Raw genomic sequence first — 6,724 nt, forward strand, 5'->3', positions numbered from 1 at the left:
TTGCACTGCTTTTATCAGATTTTCCTAATAAAATAGGTTCTAAACAAACAAATATAGGAAGCAGAAAATGAGTACTGTGGAGAGCTAGTCTTTTTCACTTGATTTAGAGGTTATTTCTTCTAGAGATTATTATTGGCATTATAGCAAGTAGAGACCCTAGTCACGGCCCAGGATCCTATTGAGATGGGCACTGTACAAACACAGCACAGAAAGATGCTTAAATCTTTGCAAAGCTCCTTTGTTTAGCATTAGGAAGTCTCTCTATGTTACTGTCTAGCCCTGAGATCTCACCCTGCCAGTTGAAGATGTGGCTTACTACTGTGTGCTTTTGCACTAAATAAATATCAGACACCACAGTATTCCAGGAGGATAAAAGTTAGGACCTTTACTTCCAAAAGACCTGATGCAAAACCCAAAGAAAGCAGTGGGAGCCATTCCATTAACTCCAGTAGGCTTTAGAACAGATTCTAAAAGCAGAAGCCCCAGGGCCAGAGTTAAAGGAGTAAGTAGCAGGCTGTTACAGGCACTGGGGGCAGTCAGTAGGGATATGTCTACACTGCACTGAAGAGTGAGCCTGACAGCCCGGGTCCACAGGCTTATACTAGTGGGGCTTGTGCAAGTGCTCTCAAAATAGACACATTTGCTGTTGTGGCTTCAGCCCTCACGCCCACTCCAGGCTTCAGAGCCCAAGCCATAACGTCTATACGGCTATTATTAGCGCATTAGCACAAACTCCACTTAAACAAGTCTGTGGACCCAGACTCCCAGATGCAGTGTAGACATGCCATAGGAGACATCTCACATGCACTGAGCATCTGTATTACACTTATTTCTAGTGAACAGGGATTATTCCAAGTAATTAGGGGTGGGATCTGCAAACGTACTTGGGATACAGAGTTATTCCAATGACTAGGTATTTATCCACATTGGAACAGTCCGTGGCAGAGAGAAAGAGAGAAGAAATATGAATTTGGGAATAACTGTACCCCCGTAGTTAGGGCACTCACCAGGGAGACCCTGGCCTGGTACCCCTGCTCCAACAACTCCATTATTTATCCACAATGGAACAGCTTCAACAGGAGAAATTGAGGGAGCCCTAGCTCAGAATATGACATAGTTCAGTGGTTAGAGTATTCTTCTGAAAGGCAGAAGACCTTTGTTCAAATCCTTTCTCCCCCTCTGGCAGAGAGTGGGAGGGACTGAACCTGGGTCTCCCATGTCCCAGATGAGTGCTCTAACCACCAGGCTAAAAGTTATAAAGTGGGCACCATTTCCTCTTCCAGCAGTTTAGTGTGGCAGCAGCAAGACAGGCGCCTAATTCATTCCTTCAAGAAATATCTTACGACCTAAGCTGTCTGACTCCAGGCAGCAAGTGCCTGTTTCTGGATCACTAAGCAGAGATAGGCACCTAAGTCCAGGCTGCAGGGAGTTGCTTATCCAAGAAAGGAGTAGAACTTAGCACATACCTCTCTGGTCAGCATCTCCCATTGACTAGTTTAGCAGCTCCCACCTACCATATTTGTGGGTCACATTCTAAGGAGCCTCTCTCTCCCCCTTCATTGTATAGGGAGCCTAGGCTGCTAACTCATCTTTGTGGATTGCGCTGTTGTTGCTAGATTTTCTAGGTGCCGTGACACTCACTATTGCATTGGTTCTCAAATTCATTGCACCACAATATCGTTCTGACCAGAAAAATTACTACATGCCCTGTATTACTCAGAGTAGTTAGTATTTTAAATACAAAATGCATCACAAGGCTATAGCTACAAAAAGTAGCCACTACATATTTTAGTTCACAATACAATCACAAGATTATCTTTATATCCAGCAATAAAAAATACAAATAAATATGCACCTAATGGGAGGGGTGAGCTTGTACTCAAATTAACACAAATCCTTGAAGCGGGGTTCTGTGTGACTGAGGTAAAGATAGAGGTCATCTTCAACAGTGAGCTGGGCCTGTATTTGTTTTTCAGTAAAGTCAGTGCTGAAAAGCTGGCTTCGTACAAGTAAATGGATGAAAATGGCATGAGCGCTTTCAAAGTTGCAGATGACACCTCTGGATATTCTTCTCGCCTAGAAATTAGGAAGAAATTGCTCAGAAAATCTCAGTATCAATGCTTCATCACAGGAAAGGTCCATTAATGTTTCTTTCACTGTAAGTGACATAACAGCACTTGCAGCCATTTCTGCATGAAAGGGATTTCTAATCCACATCTGTTTTTCAATCCCTTTCAGGGGAATACTCAAAAAACTGCAGTTTAAGGCTTTTCAGGTGGCTGATGATAATGGGTTGCAAGTCATGCACTGGCAAGGCATTTTCATTCAAAAAGTCATGCAGTTAAAAAAAATGCTTCAAAACTGCCACTGGCCACATGAGCATACCACAAGGAAAGTTTTTTGATCCAACTTTCGATTTTGTCAGTGAGAGAAAAGATGGAAGCATCTCACCCTTGAAGTGAGGTAGTGATATTACACCCCATATTCTTCATAGAAATATTGTTATAATAAGAATATGGCATAACAAAGGTGTATTTTATGCAAGATGGGTCACGTGAGATATCTTTGGAAAGGTTAAGATTTACTGAAATTATCCAATTTGTATGCATGTATCATTTCTGTATCTGAAGTAAGAAATATTGACTATGTAATAATTGCAACTGGGTTTTCACCTGGGGAATGCCCGTCAGACAGTATGCAAACAGCCTGGATGGGCCATTAAGGACAATAGGACTTTGAAGATATTAATCTCCCTCCTGCCTGAGAAGTTTCCTGGGATGCTACTTTGACACTTCAGGGTCAGGCGATTGTGTCACCTGGCACTGGACATTGTTTTGGACTTCTGGTATTTTTCCACTGGAAGGAGGTGGGGGGTCAAACTAGGAAACAAAGGATTCCTGCCAGATGTCAATTCTGGGGAAGTGAGTTAATTTAGGTTCTTCTCCACTGCCTCCCCGCCCAAGAAGGAAGACTGCTGAAAGGAACAAAGGAACTAAACTGAGGGAGGGGTAGGGTCTGAGCCCAGGCAAGAAAGGGCAGCCTCTGAAAGGTATACCTGGAGACTTAAGCTGCAAGCAGTGCAGTTTACTTTCAAGAAACTCTGCAACCTGCATTAAACATTTAGGGTACATTTATTTGTAGTCAATTTCTTTAATGTAAAAAGCCTAGTTTGCATGTTTTGTTTTATTCGCTTTGTTCTGTTTGTTATCCCTTATAATCACTTAAAATTTACCTTTTGTAGTTAATAAACTTGTTTTTGTTTATTCTATAACCAGTTTTTGCAATTCATAACTGGGGGAGGCGGCAAAAAGCTGTGCATATCTTCCTCCACATTGAGGGACGGGGCAAATTTCATGAGCTTATGCTGTATAGCTCTCTATACAGTGTAAGACAATATAATTTTGGGTTTATACTCCAGAGGGTGTGTGCACCAGAGTACCGGGCAATTCCCCGAGCTGAGTCTTCCCACACAGAGCTGATTGCAGACTCTGTGTGATTCTACAGCTGGGTGCATCCCTACCTGTGTGTGTGTGTGTGCAGTAAGACAGGGTGAGGGAGTTCAGGCTGGTGGAAAGGGCAGGCTCAGGAGAACCCCAGCACATCAGATGGCACCCCAGAAAGGGGGTCCAAACCATGACAGAAGTATTTAACACATTTAGGCATTCCAAAATATCTGCCAGCTAAGCTAGCAAAGCAAGCCACTTGGTATCTGCAAACTTTTCGGCCAGTGGGGAATCTTTGAAAGAGAAATTCTCATTTCCTCTCTGAGCTCAAATAAACGGTTGAGAATATGTCTCCAAAACAGCCACCATCCCCAAACTTCCATGTGGTAAAGCAGCTGCTGGTGCTCAGCTCCTATCTCATCACACAAAACTCCAAACAGATGTACACTTGTTGATCTACTCTTGATGAGGTTGGCTGCGAACAGCTTCATTGAGAACTTGTTTTAGAATAGGTGGCTTTTTTTTTTCAACTAGGTCTTGTCTGTGTATAATACAGTGAGTCCAAACTGCTTGTAGTGCAACAGCCTGCACTAGGGTGACTAACTCACTGTTTTTCCAATCATTGCACAAGCACTAGAAATTCCTACACGGCACTGCCAGTCCAAGCCAGAATCAGAGACAAAAGCATCCAAAAGTGCAAAGAGCTGTTCCCCTGTAGCACACTATGGTAATGGCCGGCAGATCAAAAATTCTTCTTTTTTTTTTTTTTCATTCTCAAATGTTAAAGGGCTTTGCTTGATTTTGGCCATCACTTGTTCAGTCACGTCATTTGCCATACTGTGAATATGCCTGGCGATAATGTTATTAGACAGGGGAATGAATCAAATTGAGTTGCCCCAACACAATCAAAACCGTTTTCTTGGCATGTGACAGAAAAAACGTTTCTCCAGTGGTGTATGCTGTCACAGATTTAGCTATCCACTATGGCACAACAAAAGATGCCTCAAGGGCTTTCTCATTTGCTGTAGCTGCCATTCTCAGTACTGTCTTCTGGCCCTTTATCACTCCCAGCTTTCTCTGAAAAAAAATCAGGCAGTTTTAAAAGAACTGTGCCCTGTCTGCAACTGCCACAACATTTTAGACAGTTTTAAGCTCTCCTTTGCCAGAACTTCACCACACACCACATACTGTGGCTATGGGTCCTCCTGAAAGCCAGTCCATGTAAATCCATATTCAAAATATTTTGGGTCATATTTGCATTTTCTTGGTTTTTTACTGCTGTTTGGATCCTTGTGGTCAGCTCTTCTTTTGCTGCAAGTGGCAACTGACTCCCTTTCATTACCCATCTTTCCTCCACTTTTCTTCAGAAAATGGTCCATTGCTTTAATTATTTCTACAGCAACTTTTGAAACTGGTTTCAACACAACATGTGCTGAGTGGTCTGGTAGGTAAACACACATGCCTGAGTACAGGAAGTGATGCACAGGGCCTGCAGGGGGTGGAAAGCAGGGAAACTGTGGGCAGCCCAGGCCACAGGGGGACCCACCAAGCCAAATTGTTCAGACTTGAAGCCTCACCCAGCTCCACATCAGCCCCCAGCTGCCACTGAGACTTCAGCCTCCAGCCACAGGTTTCTGCCCTAGCGATCCCATCAACCATTGCAATACCTAGGTCCCTTTATGGATCCCACCTAGGAACCTACAGAGAAAATTAGCAGAAGCGTACTATTTTGAAAAAATAGTTATAGGAGAGGAAAGATGAACCCAGCTCTGCAGGAAATAAAGCTGTAATTCGTGTAGTCAGATCTGGAGCCAAAATTTTGGACCCAGATCTATAAAGGGACTTACACATTGGAATGCTTAGCATTGCAGCACCTAACTTTTAGGTGCCTAGAAAGTCACAGGATCAAACTGCAACCCACAAAGCCTGATTTAGCGCTGGAGCAGGATGTCTGGCCCTGTGTTGCAGACCAAGGCATGGGTGGTCAGAACTGTGACAGTCAGTAACCAGGAGTTACAGCCAGCGTCAGGAACCCAGCAGGCGAACAGGGCTGGGAATAAGACGGGGTTACAAGCAATCTCAGCTGCAGGTATAAGGCATTGTGCTGCTGTTGCTGGGCTTTAAGAGGAGGCCTTGAGACACCTTCCAGCCAACCAGGGTCTGGTCAATCAAGGTGTTCAGCAGTAGGTCAATTAGTTGGCCCAAGGATTTCCAATAAGGCCTTGATTCCTGACACACAGGGCCTCTCATCTCTCTCTCTCACTGTCTGACCCAGTGTGGATAAAGACTTAAATAGTCATTGGGTTAGAGAGCGGGAATGATTCTGTAGTGTAGGGGTTAGGGCACCCACCTGAGAGGTAGGAAGGGCTCAGTCCAGTTCCTCTACTGCAATTGCTCTTTCATTTTTTATGTATGATGGAACAGCTTCAACAAGACAGAATGAGAGACATCCCCCCAACCTGTTCACAATATCTCATAGCTCAGTGGTTAGCACACAGTCCTGAGAGGTTGGAGACTCCTCAAGCGGAGAAGGGAACTGAACATGGGTCTCCCACATCCTAGGTGAGTACCCTAACTACTGGGCTAAAAGTTGCAAGGTAGGCACCTCCAGTGGCCAGATTTTGAATGGGACACCAATCCAGTAGGAAGCCTCTGAGCATGCCTATCAAAATCAGGCCTCATACACGTGATAGGCAGCCAAATGCCTGTTTTTTCCCAGTTTTTCCCAGTGGATTGCTCTAGGCAGGAGGTAATGGCTAGATGCCTAGAGGGAGGCAGCAGTGCATATGTCCAGAGGCAGACACTTAGGGAACTTTTACCCAGAAAAGTTGGGTACCAAGTAAGTTTAGGTGCCTACAGGGTTTAGTGGAAGTTTTCTGGATTGCAGCGAAGCCTAAAACTGGGACACAGACTCCTAAGTACCTTTGTGGATCAGGGCCTTAGTTGCTAGAGACCTAAATAAGTAGCAAAATCATCATGAATGTGTGATTTTCTTGCTTAACAAAAACACATTTTAACTTCAGTTGTCTTCCCATATTCTTTTTTTATTTCCGCTTGTTGTCTATGCATTTCACTTTCAATACTATAAAACAATGGATTTGTGGAGAAGCAAAGTTAAGGCTATTTTTTCAAAGGGCCTCCCACATAGCCTCTATTTGTGTATGAGCAACTTTGTATGAGAACATTCCCACATGCATTTTTAAGCACTTGTTCGTCATACATGCGGGTGATATAGTTTATACACATGTCCCTTCTCAAACATTCATTTGACTGGCAGGCTG

The sequence above is a fragment of the Gopherus flavomarginatus genome, chromosome 10 (genome assembly GCF_025201925.1).
Source record: "Gopherus flavomarginatus isolate rGopFla2 chromosome 10, rGopFla2.mat.asm, whole genome shotgun sequence".
Lineage (NCBI taxonomy): Eukaryota > Metazoa > Chordata > Testudines > Testudinidae > Gopherus > Gopherus flavomarginatus.